The sequence below is a fragment of the Symphalangus syndactylus genome, chromosome 8 (genome assembly GCF_028878055.3).
Source record: "Symphalangus syndactylus isolate Jambi chromosome 8, NHGRI_mSymSyn1-v2.1_pri, whole genome shotgun sequence".
Classification (NCBI taxonomy): domain Eukaryota; kingdom Metazoa; phylum Chordata; class Mammalia; order Primates; family Hylobatidae; genus Symphalangus; species Symphalangus syndactylus.
Genome location: NC_072430.2, coordinates 93,452,216 through 93,476,207, shown reverse-complemented (window position 1 = coordinate 93,476,207; position 23,992 = coordinate 93,452,216). Strand labels below are relative to the sequence as shown.

General features: G+C 36.2%; 1 protein-coding gene across 1 annotated transcript in view; it reads left to right on the top strand.

Annotated features, from left to right (window-relative positions):
* Positions 1 to 23,992, top strand: part of COL5A2 (collagen type V alpha 2 chain) — a 387,742-nt gene that overhangs the window by 66,359 nt on the left and 297,391 nt on the right. The window contains exons 4-6 of the mRNA XM_055289974.2: positions 18,727 to 18,781; positions 20,637 to 20,706; positions 21,994 to 22,080. The gene's annotated coding sequence lies outside the window, so the exon portion shown is untranslated. The remainder of the gene's footprint in view (positions 1 to 18,726; positions 18,782 to 20,636; positions 20,707 to 21,993; positions 22,081 to 23,992) is intronic.

The window sequence follows — 23,992 nt, the reverse complement described above, 5'->3', positions numbered from 1 at the left end:
CCCCTATATAATACTGAGTAAAAAGTAGATCTTTGATAATTTTTTAAACAATGCATTCGTACAACACACATTTTGTAAATATGGCTTTTCAGTTTTTTAATGAAATTAGTCCTCTAGCAGTCATCTCCTTAAATATGATAAGTGAAAGTAATTAAAATTATTTTAATTTCATGAGGTCATGGTTGATTTGTTGTTAATAGTGATCTCAAAACTAACAACAGGGTAAAATTGGGCCACAGAGACTTTAGAAACTATAGGAATCTGAATATTTCTCCCTCAAAAAAAAAAAAAGAGGATATCTAACGTTTGAAATTGCTTTTAGTAAAGAAAAGGATATGCAAAAAACAATAATTAATTCGGTATTTAGAGAAACCTGTGCCCTACTGCATGCCTCATCACTCATGCACTATGTGTCATTTTTCTTACTATAATATTTTTATAGTAAAATATTTTTTCTAAGTCACAACTGTCCTTTGAACCAACACTTTCTTTTATGGCTGCTTTCCCAGGTAAGGTTCATGCAGACTGCTTTCTATTCCCCCATAAGACATTTTTTCCTTCAAAAATGAACTCAATTTCAAGGTTAAGTTCTCCTCATTTGTGTGTTTTTACAGCAACAGTCAACAGCACATTGTCCCACTGCTTTAGACAACTAGTTCAAAATAGGTATGTGAAACCAAAGCTGTGACCTTAGTTACATGGGAGATTAAAGGCATTTCCTGGATTGCAGATGTTTTTGCTCATAGGAGAGAAGAATTATAGAACTGACTCATTTTCTCTCCCTTTCCTCATTCTTTATCTCCACTCTCTATCAGCTGCATTCGTTTTTGCTCTCTTAGGATCTGAGTTTCTCATACTGGATTTAGTTTCACATATTGTGAGACCCAAAGTATATGTCCTTGCCATATTTTTTTCCAGACACTAATTATTGTTATTCACAGAATATTATTCAGAGTCTGATTATTTACAGCTGTATAGAAAGCCTGGTACGAAGAAAGGTACAAAGTGACTTTACCTAGTAGGAACCTATAAGACAAAAATATAAATTTGAGTGAAAGAGTGCATGCTTATTTTGAAAAATAGAAACCAGAGAGGTTCCCCTCCATTGTGGGTTCTTGACCCTCGGGGGTCACATTGAAATTCTCTTTAGATATCTTTTTCCCCTTTGGTTGATGAATATTTGAACAGCACAACATTTAAACACTTGGCTAACTTTGTAACTCTAAAAATTACCCTAGTTTGTGGCATATAAGATGATCAATAAATATTTGTTGAACTGAACTAAAAGGAATCTTGTATAGTTATAGAGCAGTAACTGTAATACCACTCTAATATTTGGGACTGAAAAGGCTATTATAAAAATTACAAGAGTCATATTTTCCCTGCTGAGATATTAATGTCTGTTTAACTTGAACAGAAAAAAGGCATCCTTTGGGGAAGAAAATGAGCTAATACAGAAATGAATTTTGCCATGAAATGATCCAGAACAATCTGGAGCATTTTGAAGTTAGTGCCAAGTGTAGCATATGGAAAAAAAAATGTTTTTAAAAATATGTCAACTTTCCCAAAATATGAAGTCATTGCATTTGCTACTAATTGATTGGCTTGCAAAATTCAACTTTTAGAACAGTCTTAACTTCAGATGAGAGAGGTGTGAGTTCATGAAAGTATTCAAAAATAAAGCTTGTTTGTATGAGTATAATAAAAGCCTACAAACAGAAGATGATGTAATGACTTAACAAGTCAACTCTTGTCCTTCAAAATGTATTTTTTTAAATATACCTACTTATTAAAAATGCTTCATCAGAAAAAGGATATATTCCACTTTATAATGACTGTACTTTTGGAAAAATCTATGCTATGTTGATTAAGTATGTGAGTAATATATGCTGTTTGTAAAATCCTTAAACAATACATAAGGGCTTAAAATTAAAAGTAAAAAATCCTCATGCTAGTCCACTTGCAGAAATGTTACCATTTATAGCTTTTTACATATTTTAAAATATGATTCCAGAACTTAAATATGTATTTAAACATAAACAATGAAAGATGAACTTCTTTATTTTCAATATTTTATATGTATATAAAGTATGCCATTATAGAATATTAGACAGTTTAAAAAACTGAACATAATGAGCTTGATACATGTCTGTAAATGGATTTTAACTATTTATAATGATACAGATTTTACTTAATTATGGAACTAATACTAAGTGTTTTACTGAATTGAAAGCAAGTACTCTGAGTGGCTAAAATTTGTACTATAATGATCATTCGGTACTACTGGTCTTAGAGAATTCTAAATGTAAGTAAGTCTCTATAAATATATATTGAATGCTTGTCTCTGTTCTAAGTGTTTTCTCATATTTTCTGTCCATTAATTTAATTCTGATACCATTTCTGTGGAGTAGGATTAGGAATTTCTATTTTAGAGGCTTGCACCCTCTTGAGCAGTGGCTTGAGCTGTATCTGGGGCCCTTTGAGCTGCAGCTGGAGCTGGAGCAACTGGGATGTGGGGAGCAGTGTCTTCAGGCTGTGCAGGGCAATGGGGCCCTGGGCCTGGCTCCTGAAAACATTCTTTATTCTTTGGCCTCTTGACCTGTGATGATAAGGGCTGTCTCTAAGATCTCTGAAATAGCTTCAAGGCCTTTTCCCCATTATCTTGGCTATTAGCTCTTGGCTCCATTTTAGTCATGTTACTCTTTCTAGCAAGTGGTTGCTTTATAACATGCTTGTATTCCAATCCTGAAAATGGTTTTTCCTTTTTCTGCCACATAGCCAGGCTAGAAATATTTCAAACTTTTACAATCTGCTTCCCTTTTAAATATAAGTTCTAACTATAAGTCACTTCTTTGCTCCTGTAACTGATCTTAGGCTATTAGAAGCAGCTAGGCCACATATTGAATGCTTTCTTACTTAGAAATTACTTCCACCAGATTCCCCAAGTCATCACTCTGAAGCTTAAACTTCCACAGATTCCCAGGACATAAACACGGTGTTGCCAACTAGGGCATAACATGGGTGACTTTGACTCCAGTTCCCAATAAATTTCTTACTTCCATCTGAGACCTTCTCAGCCTAGCCTCCACTGTCTATAGTTCTGTCAACACTTGGTCAAAACCACTTAACACTTCTCTAAGAAGTTCCAAACCTTCCCTTATCTATCTTTTTCTGAGACCTCAAAACTCTTCCAACTTCTGCCTATTACCCAGTTCCAAAGCCAGTTCCACATTACCATCTTTATAGGAATGCCCCACTTCTTGGTAGAAATTTTCCGTGTTAGTCAGTTTTTGCGTTGCTACAAAGGAATACCTGACGGGATAATTTACAAAGAAAAGAAGTTTATTTGGCTGGCAGTTCTGTAGGCTTTACAGGAAGCATGGCACTAGCATCTGCTCCTGGTGAGGCCTCAGGAAGCTTACAATCATGGTGGAAGGCAAAGGGGGAGCAGGCACATCTCATAGCAAAAGCAAGAGATGTGGGGAAGGGGGAGGTGCCATGCTCTTTTAAACAAGCAGAACTCACATGAACTATTAGAAGGAGAACTCACTTATTACCAAGGGGACGGTGTTCAACCATTCATGAGGAATCTGCACCCATGATCCAAACACCTCCCACCAGGCCCCACCTCCAACATTGAGGATTACATTTCAACATGAAATTTGGAGAAGACAAACTTCCATAATGTATCACATCCTGTCAGACTTAGCTTTTTTTTTTTTTAGCACATACTAGCTAGCTGTGTCACTTTCCCTTTCCATTAATGTTTCCGTTCCAGTCAGCATTGGTATTTAATAAGTCAGTCAGTCAATTGTATAATTTCATATACTGAATAAATCCTATAAAGGAAATAAAATACGTTTTGGGCCTATGAAATTATGTATGTGAGTATATGTGTTTATAGAAGAAGATTGCTTATTATCTATGTATGTTGTGTGTTGTATATGCATGTTGTATGGGTGTTGAGTATGATTGTATGTGGTGTATACATTTTCTGTGTCACATGTGTTGTGTGTGGCTTTATGTGTTGAGTGTGATTGTGTGCGTGTGTTTTATTTTAGATAATGTGACAGCCAGAGATGCCATCTCTGAAAATGACTTGTTGAAATTATACATCAAAAGTTTTTGTTGCTGTTATAACAAGTTTATATAATTCTGTTGACTTTACACTATTAATATGATGATGAGGAGAGAAATAAAACATATTGAACACCTCTTTTCACACATTATTTTATTCTTATAATGACTCTATGAAATAGATATTTTTATTTTTGTTCTGCAGATGAGGGGAATAGGAACTTGTTCAAGGTTGCCAAGCCATCAAGTGATACTAGAAATGGGATTTGAAATGCATTTCTCAGGCTTCATAGAGCTTTCAGCTTTACCACACCACCCATTTCTAAAGCCAGAAAAAAGACAATGGAGAGAGAAAAAAGTACAATTAGAGGTAGAGATGAGATGACGGAGAAAATTAAATACAACAGGGAGTCATTTGGTGTCCATTATGGCAGCATAACAGACTTGCTGGGAGTATTAATGAGTCAAAAAATGTAAAGCACATAGAACAATACCTGGCATGCAGTATGTGCTATATGCATTAACTTTTATTATTATTACCTGCCCAATAAGTTTATGGGTAAAGCTGATACAGTATCTTGACACATGAGGTTTATGGTCTTTAATCAATACATGAGGAAGAATTGAGTGTATACTGAAGTTCAGTCGTGTGACATGCTAGACCTCATCATGTGATCGGAAAACTAACACAAACCAACCAACCATTGTTGGAAAACATTGTCAAAGCAAAACTCATCTTTTGCCCATGAAGCTATTACAAATATATTTGGAATGTTTGTTTTGGAATTATGTAATTTTCTTAGAAATGACTCAAGAGTTTATTTAGTCACATTATCGTAGAATACTGGCTCTCAATTTTGTCAGTACAAATGTCCTTCTACTATAATAAATCAAAATTCATAGGTAATACACACAAAATTTAACAATTAATATAAAATTCAGAATATGTAGATATTCAGAAAACTTTCAGAAGTTTGAATAATCTCAGTGAAAACAAATGTATCAAACTCCCTCAGTTAAAAGATAGAGATTACCAGATTGAAAAATAAAGCAAAAATGAAATTAGCTGTATTCTACATATAAAATAGATATCTGAGGCATAGGGATACAGAAAGTTTAAGCATAAAAAGATAATAATAATCAAATGCAAACTAAAAGAAAGTTGGCATAGGTGTATTAATGTCAGACAAAATATACTTTAAGATTGTTGGAGGGTACTGATATTAATCAAACTTGACAGTCTTCAAAATTAGGTAAGACCAGTTCAAAACATACATTTATAATATGATTTTTGAGTATTAGTGATACATGCTCTAACTTAAATCTTTGGTAAGTCACAGTAACTTTCTTCTTCCAGTTAGTTACAAATGCTTATATATTTCATGTTTTATTTTATTTGAAGCCATGTTTTAAATTTAATGTGTTGTCTAGACAAAACAAACATTTAGTGTTATTATTTGCTTGTAAGCAGCTGAAGCAGGGCACATTCTCAAGGCACAAATGAAATCACTTCTGTTTACTCTATTGTAGTGGATAGGTGACCTCTGTTCATTAGTGAGGAAGTAAATTTAGAAGGATGGAACTTCTCAAGAAACAAGCTTTTCCTTTTTTCTTTATGATCACCTGAATAGGCCGAGTTAACTATAGTACATAGTTCAACTGATTTACTGTGTACCTACAAAATGGGTAGGGTGTAGAAATCTGAATCTTGCATTAGGAAAGGAGAAAGTCTTGGCTGTGGCAAAAGAATTAAGGACTTTCCTTTGGTATAAACTCATCCAGTTCCTTTCACCATTTATGTTGTACAAAGACTGCTATTTTGTATCAAGTTATGTTAATACTACAGTTGACTTTAATGAATGCACTCTACTGGTGATTTAATACAGACTTTTAAAAATTATCTTACGTTAGAGATGTTGACTTCAGTGTTAGGTAATGCATGAAGGAAAGTATATTAACAGGAATTCAACTGCTAAATAATTTTGGTATTTGCTTAAATGTGAATCAATCTTCATTTGTGATGAATTCTAGTGTTTTTTTTTCCCCCTCGGAAACCAGTGATTTTTCTTAACATTTACTGTCCGATGTATGTTGTGCAGTGTGAGGTGTACCAGCATTTGAAGTTGCATCAGCCAATGGCTGGTGATGTGGACGGTTTTTATTAACGATGTTATCATAGCAAATGAGATACTGAAATAACTCAGAGGGATTGAATGAAACACTATGAATTTAAGGTATGTTTCTAGACTGCAAATACAATAACACAGTTATACATTCTCAAAGGGAACTTATCTTTTTCTGTTTTGATGGCAAATAAGTTTGCTCATCTATAAAAATTAAAATGAGAATAACAATAACTGAGCTACCTAATTCACAGGATTGCTGAGAAACAGGAGAAAAGAAACACAATTATTTGTTATATGTTTATATAATAAAAATGGGGATAAGGGTGGGGCTATTGTAAGGTATTTGAAGGCAGAAGAGTTGGAAAATAAATCTGTTATAAATGAAGATGTTTGACTTAAAAGCTAAAATCCATTAAAATCTAGATTGCTTAAAAATGGGACCTATCCAAGTAAAGACTGTCATAAAAACAGGTGGCTGCTTATTTTCAGTAATAATGTAATTATAATTATAATGTAAATATAATTAGAAATATTGGCAGTAATATTTTCAGTAATGAAGGCCCATGGTGGGCAATATGAATTCTTTCTACTGTCACATGAAGATGAATTACACACATCTGAGGGACTTGATACTGGAAATATAAATTAGAGTGATGGGTTGGATTACTAGTAGTTGTGACAGTAGACAGAGTGTTTCAGTTGTTATTTCTATTGAATAAGATGCTTGTCTTGGAGCTAAGCTCTGGGGAAGAAGCTGTTTAGGTAAAGCTCTGGATTCTATCCTATCCATTGTGTAATAGTGTGGAAAGTGGCTTCGTAGTGTGAGTGACCTCAGTGTTGTGCTGTGACAGCACCGGCCATATAAAGACAATAGTAGTGTAGTCGATCTGGGAGAAAGAATGTCCTGGAGAACCACTCCAATGTAGTAATTACATTCAATAAAACATGGAAGTCAATATGTGGAATTTTGCTTTATCACAGCATTTATTAAAATGTAGCTGTTTTACACGCTAAGAAGCACTTGAGTCAGAGTTGAGCGACTGACTCTCATAGTTTGTCTGGGGCAGAGGGGTTTCTGAGAACATGGGATTATCAATGCTCAACCTTGGAAAGTCCTGGGCCAATTGGGGCAGTTGGTCACCCTAAAAGGAAAATATCAGATATACTCCTAGGGTATGGGTTGTGTAAGGTGTTATGAACATACTCCGGGAAAAATAAAAATGACCTCCAGAATGTCATTGGAATATAGTCTTATGTAGTTTTCTGTGAGGAGCAAGAGTGAGGGAGAATTTCTGAGTATGTGGTTGTCACAGTTGTTTTCCTATGCACTAGATTCACTTCGCGGGCATTGGATAGAAATAAAATGAGATCATCTGCCAACACTTACAGCCTTCGGGAGAGTTTCTGGTGGAGGATGCACAATCTCATTCTAGGGATGAAAGAAAGACCAGAGAGTGGAAAAGCATTTCTCGCCTGATTTGAGAAAGTCATGACAATGATATAATTGGGAAGGTGCACAAACCTCCAGAAGAGCTAATATTGTAGCACAAAGTTCTCATTCTTTGATTCCCTGCATGTAGCTAACACTTGTGGTAGGCAGCAACAGCAAAAGGAAGAGGCCCCTCTTCAGTCAGCTTGCCATAAAGAGAGGTAGTTCTTTGGCTAGGCAGGAGAAATTTTCAGGCCATCTTATAGGTTTGACTTTTATTGAATACAAGCACACCCACGTGCACACATGCACACACCTGCGGGGATCTGTGCCTGGTGCTTGAGGAATGTGATGGTAATTAAGATAAACAATAAGAGTGACAGACCAGTGTTCTCCACCTTGGCACTATTGAGTTTTTGCACTAAATAATTCTTTGTTGTGAGAGGCTGTCCTGGGGTGGTGTTTAGCAGCTTTCTTCGTCTGTAATTACCAGATGTCAGTGGTACCTTTCTCCCAGTTGTGACAACCAAAAATGTCTTCAGACATTGCTAATTGTCCCCTGAGGGGCAAAATAGATCTTTGTTGAGAACCACTGCTACAGATAATAATAGTCCATGGAAGCAATTAATTTCATCTCAATGTTGTCATTAATGGGGTGGGGGTTGGACCTTATTGGAGAGAGGGAAAATATGAATAATCGTGGCTGTCATTTATGGAACACTTATTACTGGTAAGGCAGTGTGCTAAGTGCTTTACATTTCTTAGCTCAATTAATCCTTACAAGGGCCTTATGACAGTGCTATACAAGGTCTCAAAATAAAAGAACTCTCAAGACTCCACAGGGTACACTCATGTAAGGCTGTAATGATTGCAAATAATATAGGACATGAGGAGAAGGAAAGTGTAGGCAATCATAGGAAGTCTGAAAACACCCAGTGCAGACCTCCCAAGGTCTTTTCTCAGTTGCGCATGAGACATTTCATCTTTGGATTATGCACTTTTCAGATATGTGTGGGGTATCTAAGTTCAGCATAGTTCAAATGCAGGTTTACTGAAGGGCCTTTTTCACCTTTACTGGTCACTTTGCTACAGCCAAGCTGTGTAACAGGTTAAACCAGATGCAAACCATCAATCCATATTTTCTAAATAATGTATACAAGATAATATGGAGTGCCTCCAGGGGAGTTTTGAACTTTAAATGACATGTTCTAAATCACTAGCTATTACTTCCCATTCTTGTCTTGACCAAGGGTCAGTAACAGACTTCCAGGCATCCGTGGAGATAAGCACAGAGCTGCCCCAGTGCAGCCGTAAGATAACCCTATCCTTGCCCAGTGTTATTGTCTCCATTTTACAGATGAGCAAATTAAGGCACTAACATGTTAAATAGCTAGCCAAGGCCATAGAACTGACAAGTGGTAGAACTGAGATTCTTCATAGGAAGAAGTTAAGTGACTCCGTAAAGTTGGTGCTAGTACTGAACAAGGCTTGATTTAGGAAGACAATCCAGGTTTTACAATACTGAGTTCATTGTTTTTGGATAAATTGTCTCTGTCATTCAAGACGGACTTACCTTGAAAATTAGAGAAAATTTCAACATGCAAAAATATAGAGGCATGAGGAGTATTCAGTGAGTAGAAAGCAACTGTGAATAACTAACCATGACTTAAAGCTAGGGTGGTGTCTGAAGCTTATATAATTTTGGCAGCCCTTTTAAAACAAATAGAATATAAATTGCTTATATAGAAGTAATGATGAAAGTGAATACTTAAACTGAGAAAGAAAATTATGACAAATTACAGATTTATGTAGTTGAAAAATTCCAGACATCACATAATTTAGAAAAAAGTATTTGATATTAACTATCTTATATCCCTCTATATTTTTTCTTATATTCTTTGGCCACATACTTTAAAAAATAGATTTCACTTTTTAAAAGTTTTAGATTTATGGAGAAGTTAAGACCCAGATTCCCCTATTGTTAACGTAGTACATTTGTCACTTTTTGTGTTAATGAATCAATATTGATAAAATATTATTAACTAAGGTTCATAGTTTATTCAGATTTCCTTAGTTTTTACCTAAAATCTTTTTCTGTTCTCAAGACTCTATTTTTGATGACGTTGGCAGTTTTGAGGAATACCGGTCAAGTATTTTGCAAAATGCACTTCTATTAGAATTTTCATGTTCTTTATGTGTCAGAGCTGAGACTGGAAGTTGCTACATACTTTTTGTTTTTCTGAGACAGAGTCTTGCTCTGTCGCCCATGTTGGAGTGCAGTGGCACGATCTCCACTTACTGCAACCTCCACCTCCTAGATTCAAGCGATTCTCCTGCCTTAGCCTCCCGAGTAGCTGGAATGACATGTGCCCACCACCACGTCTGGCTAATTTTTATATTTTTAGTAGAGATGGGGTTTCACCATGTTGGCCAGGCTGGTTTCGAACTCGTGTCCTCAGGTGATTTGCCTTACTGGGCCTCCCAAAGTGCTGGGATTACAAGTGTGAGCTACCGGGCCCAACCTTGCTACGTACTATTTAATCACCTATTCAAGTGTAGAAATCTTTGTTATATTCTTTTTCTTAATTTAATTTAATTTAATTTATTTATTTTTTTGTTATATGTCAATTATACTTTATTAAAAGATATTAAAACAAAATAATTTAATAAACATACAAGATTTTAAAGTACAATTAGAATCAACTTAATAGATTAATGAAGAGAAGAACATTAAAAACAGACATTTACTTTATAATTAAAATGATAATAGCCCTTCCCCAAAACTCAACTGTGTTTGTAAAGCTCATGAGAGGCCATCAAGCTAGGAGGATAGTGCCCGATGGTCTCTCTTAATTTGGCCAAGGTATAGACATAAGCAAAAGTTATAAATTATACACTTTAGATATATGTAATTGTTTTTTTAATTTAATTTAATTTTTTTATTATTATACTTTAGGTTTTAGGGTACATGTGCACAATGTGCAGGTTTGTTACATATGTATCCATGTGCCATGTTGGTTTGCTGCACCCATTAACTCGTCATTTAGCATTAGGTATATCTCCTAATGCTGTCCCTCCCCCCTCTCCCCACCCCACAACAGTTCCCGGAGTGTGATGTTCCCCTTCCTGTGTCCATGAGTTCTCATTGTTCAATTCCCACCTATGAGTGAGAACATGCGATGTTTGGTTTTTTGTCCTTGCGATAGTTTACTGAGAATGATGTTTTCCAGTTTCATCCATGTCCCTACAAAGGACATCAGTGTGCTGTATTCAGGAAACCCATCTCACACGCAGAGACACACATAGACTCAAAATAAAGGGATGGAGGAAGATCTATCAAGCAAGTGGAAAGCAAGAAAAGGCAGGGGTTGCAATCCTAGTCTCTGATAAAACAGACTTTAAACCAACGAAGATCAAGAGAGACAAAGAAGGCCATTACATAATGGTAAAGGGATCAATGCAACAAGAAGAGCTAACTATCCTCCTAAATATATATGCACCCAACACAGGAGCACCCAGATTCATAAAGCAAGTTCTTAGAGACCTACAAAGAGACTTAGACTCCCACACAATAATAGTTGGTGACTTTAACACCCCACTGTCAATATTAGACAGATCAACGAGGCAGAAAATTAACAAGGATATTCAGGACTTGAACTCACCTCTGGACCAAGCAGAACTAATAGACATCTACAGAACTCTCCATCCCAAACGAACAGAATATACATTCTTCTCAGCACCACATTACACTTATTCTAAAATTGACCACGTGATTAGAAGTAAAACACTCCTCAGCAAATGCAAAAGAATGGAAATCATAACAGTCTCTCAGACCACAGTGCGATCAAATTAGAACTCAGGATTAAGAAACTCACTCAAAACCGTGCAACTACATGGAAATTGAACAACCTGCTCCTGAATGACTACTAGGTAAATGGCGAAATTAAGGCAGAAATAAAGATATTCTTTGAAACCAATGACAACAAAGATACAACGTACCAGAATCTCTGGGACACATTTAAAGCAGTGTGTAGAAGGAAATTTATAGCACTAAATGCCCACAAGAGAAAGCAGGAAAGATCTAAAATCGACACCCTAACATCACAATTAAAAGAACTAGAGAAGCAAGAACAAACAAATTCAAAAGCTAGCAGAAGACAAGAAATAACTAAGATCAGAGCAGAACTGAAGGAGATAGAGACACAAAAAATCCTTCAAAAAATCAATGAATACAGGAGTTGGTTTTTTGAAAAGATCAACAAAATAGATAGAATGCCAGCCAGACTAATAAAGAAGACAAGAGAGAAAAATCAAATAGATGCAATAAAAAATGATAAAGGGGCTATCACCACCAATTTCACAGAAATACAAATTACTGTCAGAGAATATTATAAACACCTCTCTGCAAATAAACTAGAAAATCTAGAAGAAATGGATAAATTCCTGGACACATACACCCTCCGAAGTCTAAACCAGGAAGAAGTTGAATCCCTGAATAGACCAATAACAAGTTCCGAAATTGAGGCAGTAATTAATAGCCTACCAACAAAAAAAGTCCAGGACCTGATGGAGTCACAGCTGAATTCTACCAGAGGTAAAAAGAGGAGCTGGCACCACTCATTCAGAAACTATTCCAAACAATAGAAAAAGAGGGAATCCACCCTGACTCATTTTGTGAGGCCAGCATCATCCTAATACCAAAACCTGGCAGAGACACAACAAAAAAAGAACATTTCAGGCCAATATCCCTGATGAACATCGATGCGAAAATCCTCAATAAAATACTGGCAAACCAAATCAAGCAGCACATCAAAAAGCTTATCCACAACAAGGAATTTGGTGTCATCCCTGGGATGCCAGACTGGTTCAACATACACAAATCAATAAACTTAATCCATCACATAAACAGAACCAATGACAAAAACCACATGGTTATCTCAATAGATGCAGAAAAGGCCTTTGACAATATTCAACATCCCTTCATGCTAAGAACTGACAATAAACTAGATATTGATGGAACGTATCTCAAAATAGAGCTATTTATGACAAACCCACAGCCAATATCACACTGAATGGGCAAAATTGGAAGCATTCTCTTTGAAAACTGGTACAAGACAAGGATGCCCTCTCTCACCACTCCTATTCAACATAGTATTGGAAGTTCTGGCCGGGGCAATCAGGCAAGAGAAAGAATAAAACGGTATTCAAATAGGCAAAGAGGAAGTCCGGTTGTCTCTGTTTGCAGATGACATGATTGTATATTTAGAAAACCCCATCGTCTCAGCCCAGAATCTCCTTAAGCTGATAAGCAACTTCAGCAAAGTCTCAGGATACGAAATCAATGTGCAAAAATCACAAGCATTCCTATACACCAATAACAGACAAACAGCCAAATCATGAGTGAACTCTCATTCACAATTGCTACAAAGAGAATAAAATACCTAGGAATCCAACTTACAAAGGATGTGAAGGACCTGTTCAAGGAGAACTACAAACCACTGCTCAAGGAAATAAGAGAGGACACAAACAAATGGAAAAACATTCCATGTTCATGGATAGGAAGAATCAATATTGTGAAAATGGCCACGTTGCCCAAAGTAATTTATAGATTCTCTGCTATCTGCATAAAGCTACCATTGACTTTCTTCACAGAATTGGAAAAAAATTACTTTAAATTTCATATGGAACCAAAAAAGAGCCTACATAGCTAAGACATTCCTAAGCAAAAAGAACAAAGCTGGAGGCATCACGCTACCTGACTTTGAACTATAATACAAGGCTACAGTAACCAAAACTGCGCGGTACTGGTACCAACACAGATATATACACAAATGGAAAAGAACAGAGGCCTCAGAAATAGCACTACACATCTACAACCATCTGATCTTTGACAAACATGACAGAAACAAGCAATGGGGAAAGGATTCCCTATTTAATAAATGGCGCTGGGAAAACTGGCTAGCCATATGCAGAAAACTGAAACTGGACCCCTTCCTTACAACTTGTACAAAAATTAACTCAAGATGGATTAAAGACTTAAACGTAAGACCTGAAACTATAAAAACCCCAGAAGAAAACCTAGGCAATGCCATTCAGAACATAGCCATGGGCAAAGACTTCATGACTAAAACACCAAAAGCAATGACAACAAAAGCCAAAATTGACAAATGGGATCTAATTAAACTACACAGCTTCTGCACAGCAAAAGAAACTATCATCAGAGTGAACAGGCAACCTACAGAATGAGAGAAAATTTTTGCAATCTATCCATCTGACAAAGGGCTAAGAATCTACAAAGAACTTAAACCCATTTACAAGAAAAAAGCAACCCCATCAAAAAGTGGGCAAAGGATATAAACAGACTCTTCTCAAAAGAAGACATTTATGTGGCCAAAAAACATGAAAAAAAGCTCACCATCACTGATCATTAGAGAAATGCAAATCAAAACCACAATGAGATACCATCTCACACCAGTTAGAATGGTGATCATTAAAAAGTCAGGAAACAACAGATGCTGGAGAGGATGTGGAGAAATCGGTACGATTTTACACTGTTGGTGGCAGTGTAAATTAATTCAACTATTTTGGAAGACAGTGTGGCAATTCCTCAAGGATCTAGAACTAGAAATACCATTTGACCCAGCAATCTCATTACTGGGTATATACCCAAAGGATTATAAATCATTCTACTATAAAGACACATGCACATGTATGTTTATTGCAGCACTGTTCACAATAGCAAAGACTTGGAACCAACCCAAATGCCTATCAATTTTAGACTGGGTAAGGAAAATGTGGCACATATACACCATGGAATACTATGCAGCCCTAAAAAAAGGATGAGTTCATGTCCTTTGCAGGGAAATGGATGATGCTGGAAACCGTCATTCTCAGCAAACTAACACAAGAACAGAAAACCAAACACTGCATGTTCTCACTCATAAGTGGGAGTTGAACAATGAGAACACATGGACATGGGGGGTGGGGAGCATCACACACTGGGGCCTGTCTGAGGGTGGGAGCTGGGGGAGGGATAGCATTAGGAGAAATACCTATTGTAGATGACAGGTTGATGAGTGCAGCAAGCCACCATGGCACATGTATACCTATGTAACAAACCTTCATGTTCTGCACATGTACTCCAGAACTTAAAGTATAATAATTACAATAAAAAGGAGACAGATCCATCCATGGTTTTGGAATCTAGGTTTCTGCTTCCTTCCGTCCCGCCCCCTTTTCATTAATCTATTGTGTGTTTTCCTCAAAATCTCGCTTTTTTTTTTTTTTTTTTTGTTGAGATGGAGTCTCGCTGTTGTCAAGGCTAGAGTGCAGTGCAGTGGCGCGATCTCTGCTCACTGCAAGCTCGACCTCCTCGGTTCACGCCATTCTCCTGCCTCAGCCTCCCGAGTAGCTGGGACTACAGGCGCCCGCCACCTTGCCCAGCTAATTTTTTGTATTTTTAGTAGAGACGGGGGGGTTTCACTGTGTTAGCCAGGATGGTCTCCATCTCCTGACCTCGTGATCCGCCCGCCTCGGCCTCCCAAAGTGCTGGGATTACAGGCGTGAGCCACCGTGCCCGGCCAGAGTCTCTCTTTTTGTTTATTTTTATTTTACTTTATTTCTCCCAAATTTATTTATTTTTGAATAAACAATACTTGCACATAGCAGCAAATTAAAATTCAAAACGACACAAAATTTACAATATATATGTAAGTATTGACTGTGTATTTATACACACATACACACCCACACATATCAACCTAGTTCTTCATCTTGTTTTTTACCTAACAATTATTATGGAGATTTTTGATGTTATTATATATTTAGAGAACTGTCTAACCATTTTAAGGTCTGAATATTATTCCTTATGTGGGCATAGAACAAAATATCATACCGGTTTCCTACTAATAAAGACTTAGGTTGTTTCCAAATTCCAGGTCTTGACAAAGTAGTAATGAATATCTTTGCAAAAACTTCACTGTGAATACGTGTACAATCTTTGGATGATGTTGTGGAAATGCAATGGTTGCTTTGAAAGGGTATGTGAGTTGATGATTTGTATAGATATTAAGGCCTTAATTTGAAATAGCATCTGTTATAGGTAACACAGCAACAGAGGATGTGTAGTTAACTCCAGAATTTAGTGAAGTTTATCTACATGTTAGCCATATGGGAATCTCCAGAGAGTGAAGGAGACTCCTATAGGTAAAAAACGTATTGAGAAAATGTCATAGGCAGTGAGAAGCAAGAAATCCCATCCTGTGGCAGTGCAGGAGAGCCAGGACTCTTATTCTGATATTAGCCAGGGTTTTAATTTTGTGAGTTTTTCTGAGACATCACAGAAAGTCCTTTGTTTAAAATATTTCAAAGCCAGAAAAAAAATTCAACTTGTAGTTCAGAAGGTAGAGAAATTAGAAACATCTGGTAAATTTGGTTGCAGACATGGCTTGTGTTGACATGGAGATGTAATAACCAGGAGGTTGACTGGTCCAGTCTAATTCTGGTGAATAATATTTTCTCAGCAGTCTCCTGGCCACAAAGTATCAAAAGGCATTGGGAACATGCTGTAAACTGCCTTGATGCCCAGAACAATTACACTCTGGAAACATTCTCTTGGCCCGGCTGAAAGTGACCCATGACCACAACTCAGTTCATTCCACAAACAGAATTAGTCACAAAGCCATGTGGAATAACACTCTGCAGGACTTTCTTGTGTTGACTTTCTTAGTGCATGATAGCATGATGGGCCTTCACACCTTGGAATGATATTGGCTTGGAATAGTAGGGATGAAAAATAGTGCAACTTTGCTTTATGTAATTATATACATTTTATTTTTCATGTGGTTATTGACTGTACGTACTCTTTATAGAGCTTTCTTATATATGAGTGGGGCCTGTCTAAAAGTCTGTGACTTAAAGTTGTGAATTTTTGACTATTTTAGTATTATGTAAACAACATGTCAGTTAAGAGTGTCTTCAGAAACAGATTGACCTTCACTTTGTTCCTGTACTTCTGTGTCTTTCTGATCCTTTCCTGATCACATGAGGGAAAATTAATTACTTCCCTTTCATGTAATACATATGTACATCAAATATAATCCAGTTGATTTACTTGTCACTTTGTATTTTAATTTATTTATATGCCTGTTTCTAATTAGATGTCTACTCTTCAAAGTTAGGACTGTTTTATTTTATAAACGTATTCTTGGTGACTGCTGGAGTACTGAGTACATGATAAGTGAAGAATAAATGTTTATAATATGAATAAATTAGTCTGCTAATTATAGGAACACAAGGTGCTTTGATATGAGATCCAATCTGACCACTAACACTCATTTTTTTCTGCCATGGGTTCATTCTTGCATCTGGTTTTCTTAAAGCTTTTTTACTAATGCATGTTGCTGAGTAATTTTCCAAAGGCAATTGTAAATTTCTAAGTGTTTACTTTGAAAGCATCAGTATGTAATTTTGTAACTAGTCAATATAGACCAATTTTGTGATGCTACTTTTAAAAACTTCTGAGGATTCTATTATCTGATGAGAAGAGTTAGTTTGTTCTAATAAAAAGTTAACATGTGTTTGTTTTCTACTTTACCTGGACCTAAACAACATAACCTAAACCTAAAACATAAACATAAACAATATAACCTAAAACATTTACAAGATATTGTATCAAATTAAAGAAGCTTCAAAAAATATTATTCAACAAGAATCCATTGTCTGAATTACTTATAAACCATCACCATCAAATAGTGTTTATTGAACACCCACCTGTGTCTGCTACACCCCAGATTGCTGTACCAATTAAGTCAGCTATGCTTTCCAGATTGAGGCAATACACAGTATCCTGTTTTTATGGTTCTTTTCAACTTGGATTTGGTATCCCTCTAATTTTATTTGTGTAGAATTCTATTTGCTTTAAAGTTAAACATGACTTTTAGTTATTGTTCCTTCCTTTGTCACTTTTAATTTTCAGCATACATTCAGTTTGTTTGTTGGAAAAAACCATTTTCTTAGCCATGTTTGCCCTGAGGCTCCTCCGCTGCCCTTTATGTTTATGTAGGCCAGCCAAATTTCATGTCTGAACCTTTGTCCTTTCTTTAGGTAGGTATACAGATATATTAAGGAATCATCTGACAAGACACAATTATGTTATAATATAGCTTTTGTGTTTTGAGAGGGCTAGGGGATGTGATCCAAAATATGAGAAGTTTTTATTTATAATGGAGAATGTTGGGAGATTATGTTAGTAATTGGGTCCAGCTATGTTATACAGCTTTGAAAAAATTATGTAATTTTTCTGAGGCTTGGTTTTCTTGTCTTTAAAATGTTGTGAAGATTAGAAATAATGTTCTTGGTGCATCTTGCACAGCTAAAATACAGTAGGCACTAAAAATGATGGCTAGTAACAGAATCTACAGCTAAAGAAAAAGTAAGAAGTTGTCTTGTTTGTGAATTGGTATCTATGTGGTGTGCATGCGGCTGCTCACATTTATGTTGTCCACAGCAGACTCTGCTAATTAGTCAGCACTCTTTTCCATGGAGTCTAGATGTAGCTTATGAGTTACAGAAATCAACTCATAGGCAACTATTGCCAGTTAACCCAAGAAGGGAAATGAGTTTCATCCCATTTTTTCATCCTTCATGTAGCCTCATCCTTTCATTTTACAGAAGAGAAAACTAAGACTCAGAGAAGTTATGTAATTTCCTCAAGATGACACATTGAGGCACGGTCAGAACCTTGTACTAGAAGCCAGAACTCTTACTTCAGTTCTCCATCAGTTGAAACATCTGTCTTTTTTGTTCATCTTATTTCATAACTAGAACTTGTACTAGCCAGAAGTCTTAATTCAGTTCTCCATCAGCTGAAACATCTGTCTCTTTTGTTCATCTTCTTTCATAACTGGGGTAGAGATTCATATAATTTACCATTTTTTTTCTAGAGCAAATAAATTAACTCATGATTTTCTTGAGGTATTATTTGTGGGTTCGTATAAATGAGCCACACTGACCACTTTACACTGGTGATAATATGTTTTTTTAAAAATCAAAAACATATTTTTGATTCAAACCTTATGTTCTCTTGCCTTTCAGAAAAGAAAAAGGAAGAAGCAGAGGGTCAGCAGATGTTGAAGGAGGTATAATCAAGGTAAACACTTAGATAGCTAGGAAGTGGTTTCCTAAGCAAAGGTTGCTCTAAAAGTTTCCCACATACCCTCCTTTGATTGTTGGACTTTTGTTTTTTTTTCTGGTCTAAATATTATGCTGTAAATTTTGGGTTGGAATCCACTGAAGCTGGCAACAGTTAAATTAATCCTTCTTTTCACTGAAAACATGCTTATGCTTGCTAACAACTGCAAGATTAATTTGGACTTACTTAGCCAAAGGAGAAACAGGATGTGAAAAGACAATGTGAAGTTTCTGTCTCGTCACTGACTCCCTCTGTCCCTACTGTTTTTGTTTGTTTTAGTTACATTTTCAAACATTCTGTCATTTTCCCATGTTCTGTGTTCGCCTTAGAAAATCTTCTAATAGCACTGATGACAAACAGGAGTTCCAGAAATGCTGACTCATCACAGCAGAAGTCCAGTGGTTTGGCCCGAATCTTAACTTGAAAATGTCGAGACTCGCCCTTTTAAAAATAAGTCCATGGCAGCAGATGTCACTATTGGTCTATCTTAACTCTGGGGCACTTGTTGACAAAGCAAATGCCATAAGCCTAGAAGCCCAGTAATCATAGATTTTAGACATTTCCTGATGACCTGTGGCACCAATATAATGGTCAATTTCTTATACCTGAAACCTAATTTAATTATATAGAACTTTTAATATTATGGTTATTGTATTTTAACATTAGTGTCATTTTCCTTTTTTAATATAAATCTTTTCCGTGAAGTCCATAATTTTTTCTTACCTCCCTCTTTCTGCTTTCTGTTCCTAATCATGGGACAACTTTCTCTTTTCTGGTTATATGTGCTTATTTGTTCATGTAAGCATCCCCATAATTCTCACGTTTTGCAAGATACCTTCTTCAATGTTAATTTTTGTGCTATTAACTACAATGCAATTAACCTTTACTTTTCTTAAAAAGCAAAGTTGTGCAAGTAATTTGCCTGTTGTCTCTCAGCAACATGTCCTCCTTTTTTGACACTAGTTTGTAGTGCTAGGGCTGTGACTTTGCAAATTTCATACCTCTGATTCCCCTGGCAGCTTTTTGAAAGTATTGGAGTGAGACTTGAAGTTATTGAGGAATGAGGATTGGAAGAGGAGACAAGACTTCCTTCCTGTTTTAAAATTTGTTTTATTCTTGCTGGCTTCAACTCTAAAATGGCAGTTCTCCTAAGCGTTAGGTGGTGGCCTCCACTGTGGAAGTGGCTCCAGCCTCCAGCTCCTGTTGGCACTTCCAGAAATGCCTGAACATTTCCCTCAAAGAACCAGCAGCAGCCAACCCAAGCCTCTTCCTTAGAGCACCAGGTCTGGTGGTGGCTCTTCCTCCTGTTATCCCCATCTTTTCCCATTTGTTTCCCTAACCTCAGGCATTGTAGCTACTTCCTGAGTTACCTTTATGTGACTTTACTTATTCAACCTTCTGACACCTGTGAAACCAGTTTCTTCCATTAAATCCTCTCTGTTGGAAACAATTTGGTTTCTGTTTTCTTAACTTGTCTAATATATCTGTACATAGCCATATATATTTTAAATTTTATGTAATGTTAAAAATAGTAAAAGCAAATAACAAATTAATTCCATTGTGTTTCTGATTTATATTTTAAAAATGCTTTTTTGATTTGGGCTTTTAGCATGTCATATATATGTAACGATTTTGATGGCTTGATATGGAATATATCTTGTGAAATATATACGTAGCTCCAAATGTAACCAAAGCAAAAATTGGTATGAACATTGTTAGTAATTTTTCCTTGCAAAAAGATCTTATGCTGGAGTTCCAGTTAGGTTTTACAATTACTGAAATGACTTGCTGTCTATCTTCTATCCTTGTTTAGCCCATACTCCATTAAACAGAAAGCAAACTAAGAGCTGGAGAGATGAAGAGACTTGCTCAACATCATACATGTGAGTGGTTGGAAACCTGAGGTGGACCCCAATCCAATTTTCTTTACTTTGCCTCAAGCTGCCTATAGTTGCTCATGATTTTAGATGTATCCATTGCAAGCATTTGCTAGCATTTGGCAAGAAATGAGCATAAATGAAATAACTAATCCAGGATTTTTTAAACTAATCATCATTATATTAATGTACTATGCTGATGAACTTAAGTTGGAAAGGAGTGTTGGAGAACTTGTTACCTTTCTATTAAAGTCAATTACTTCTTATAATTAATATTTATTCATACATTCACACTCAGTCAACTAACACTAGTATGCAGTAATGTAATGTAATATAATGACTTAAGTCAATGCATTAATGTCATTTTGACTGTCTCTCTCCTTCCATTAATGGGAGTGCTTGCATAAATTGGGCTACATTAACTATCTTATTTTCTCAAGTCTTCCCTATTTAACCTCTACAATCTGGTTCTTGCCTCTTCTTTATTTGAACAACCAGTGAGTTCACCAGTAACCTCCATATTGCCAAATCCAATAAATATTATTATGATTTTGACTTGACCCACTTCTATGGCAATTAATACTGTTTGATCGGTCCTTCCTTCCTCAAAATTCTCCCTTTTCTTCCTGAGATACTTCTCTAATGAGTTATCCTCCTTTTCCTCCTACTGCTATTTCTCATATCCCTTACGTAGAATCTTAAATATCAGTGGTCTTCAGAGCTCTGCTCCTGGTCTTGTGACCTTCTTGCTATATTTTCTTCCCCACATGATCCTATTTTAGCCCACCTTCAGGCCTTCTGCTACTATTTATGTTCTGAAGACTCCTAAATCCGTATCTTCAGCCTAGACCACTTCTATGAACTCCAGATCTTTATGTCCAGCTGCCTGCTGGAAAGCTGCTGCATCCACATATATCTTGCTTGCCAAGGTGAAACTGGCCCAATTGTTCCATAGAACTGATGTTGGAAATTAACCCTCTCAGTCTTAAAACTTGAGGAGCTACCTTTGTCTTATCTTATACATCTAAAATTGTAAGACCAATAATCAGGCCTCTCAAATAATATAGAGCAACTGAATCATAGCCCCTCACCTGTCGTGATTGACTATCTGACCTACTGCTACCTGTTGACCAACTCCTCTTTCTTACCCCTACCTAATTCCTTTTGCAGCACATGCATAGAGCCTTTTTCCAGGCAATACTCGTCTTATAAAATTGGCTTTTTGTGTGATGAGTAGTGGGACCTAGTCTGAACCTCTCATGTTTCAGTAACACATTTTGGTTCCCTGACCAGGCATACATTACTTGTGGCTTGGCTGCTACAGGCCAGAAGGATTTCAGAAGCCCTCCTATGCAGCTACCTGCCCATTTTTGGCTGGAGGTGAGTCTTGGTCTCTCTTTCTTTGGTCCCGCTGCTGCCAGCCCCAACTGCATTCCTGATTGCCTAGGAAGAGTAGCCTTTGATATTTGACATCCGAGTCTGGATGGGTTAGTGTCTTTTGTGGGTACCAGACAGAGGCATGTGCTCTTCTCAATTTGGGGAATTCCAAAAGAATTTCCATTTGCAGGATGAACAAGCCCTACCGATGGAGAGAGGAAGCATCCTGACTGTTTCAGTTTAGATACTCTTGGGACTTGTTTGTTGCTGCAGCAGGTGGATTGTGCTTTGGTGATTGTTTGTTTATGTGTGTGTGTCAGTATAGTTCCCAATATTCTTTGGTGTCTGGGACAGTTTGGTATCTCCATAAGCCTCATTGCTATTGGACAGGAAAGTGGGTTGGAGTTCCGTGTATCCAGGCTTTTATCCTGCTATTCTAAGCAGGGTCAGGCCTGGTTAGTACATGAGGTTCTTCTGTGATGCTGTTTGACCTGAGAGTTTCTTGGAGTCTGGGAAGGTTTTGCCTTTAAAACTCAAACTGCCATGGGAACTGTTTCATCCAACATTCTGGTTCATATCCTTCATTGGATTACCTCTTGGAGCAAAGTTAGGCATGTAAACATGTTCATAAAACAGTGAGTTTGTATTGCTATCTCATGGCTGGAGTTCTGAGGTAAAAGCTATTGGATCTTTGTTTATGTGTGTGTATACACATTTCGATGTGTTTATGTGTATGTACATTTATTATGTTATATGTTCTGTCTACTAAATTGGCTTATAAATAGTGGTCATAAATTAAGTAAATAAGTCCAAGCAATTTTCAAGTTCACATGATTTAAGTAATTCTTTAATAAACAAGCTGGCTTTAAAATTATTAAGATAGAAATAGAAATGTCTTTGGAGTTGTCAGCATACGTTTTTGTCTAGGTTTTATATTTGTCTCTGCTACATATTTTGAGGTGTCAGGGTTTGGCACAGAAGGTTATAAAACCACAAACCCAGCCAAAACACAAGTAACCTTTGTGTGACTTTTTGGACAAATTTAATGTTATTAGTTTAATAAAGATAGTTGAATCTTCTGAGTTATTAGCAAAAATACCCATGGATTTAAGGTTCTTAGATAAACACCTGATATTCTCAGTTTATGAAATGATTAATGAGGAACTAACCACTAGCTTTGTCTAATATCTCAGTTTTCAGAAGTAATCCAGATAAACTTTAAAAAAAATGAAAGAATTGAGTACATGTAAATAGGATAAATGCTTGTAGGTGAACTTTTTGTGTAATTTAAAATCTTAATTATTTTGATGATGAGTCATCCAAATTAATTTGGATGTCTGGTCATTTTCAATTAAAAAAGGTTTTGATATAGACAAAAGTATTTTTAAAAACTGTAGAATGTTCTCAGATATAAAATACTAATATCTGATAGTTCAGGATTTCTTACTTCCTAGTGATTTTCACTAAAATTTAAGGTTACTAAGAATAAGAACGGTAGTTAACATATAATTCTGTACATAAAATGTGCCAGAGAATTTCTGTCCTTATGAAAAAAAGAATAATTTTGTCTAATTCAGAATTTATCTAAAGGTTGATTCAAATTATGGACTATGGTAAATTTTTATCCTAAAATAAAATGACTGTTTTTTTTTTTAACACGAGAAAATTTAAGACCAAACAGAAAATTCAAGCATGTCATACATTGTCTGTGTAAGTCATATGTAGTTTTTCTCCTGTTTCTGTGTATGTCTGTCTTCAGGCACATACAGAGAAAATAGAAAGATGAAAAAGTAAAAACCTGATAGGAAATTGGAGAAATTTGGCTAATTAACATTGCTCATAGTTAAAACTTCTTAGTCTTGATAAAGGTAAGATAAGAAATATTATAAAGAAATACATTGGCATTTTGGCAAAT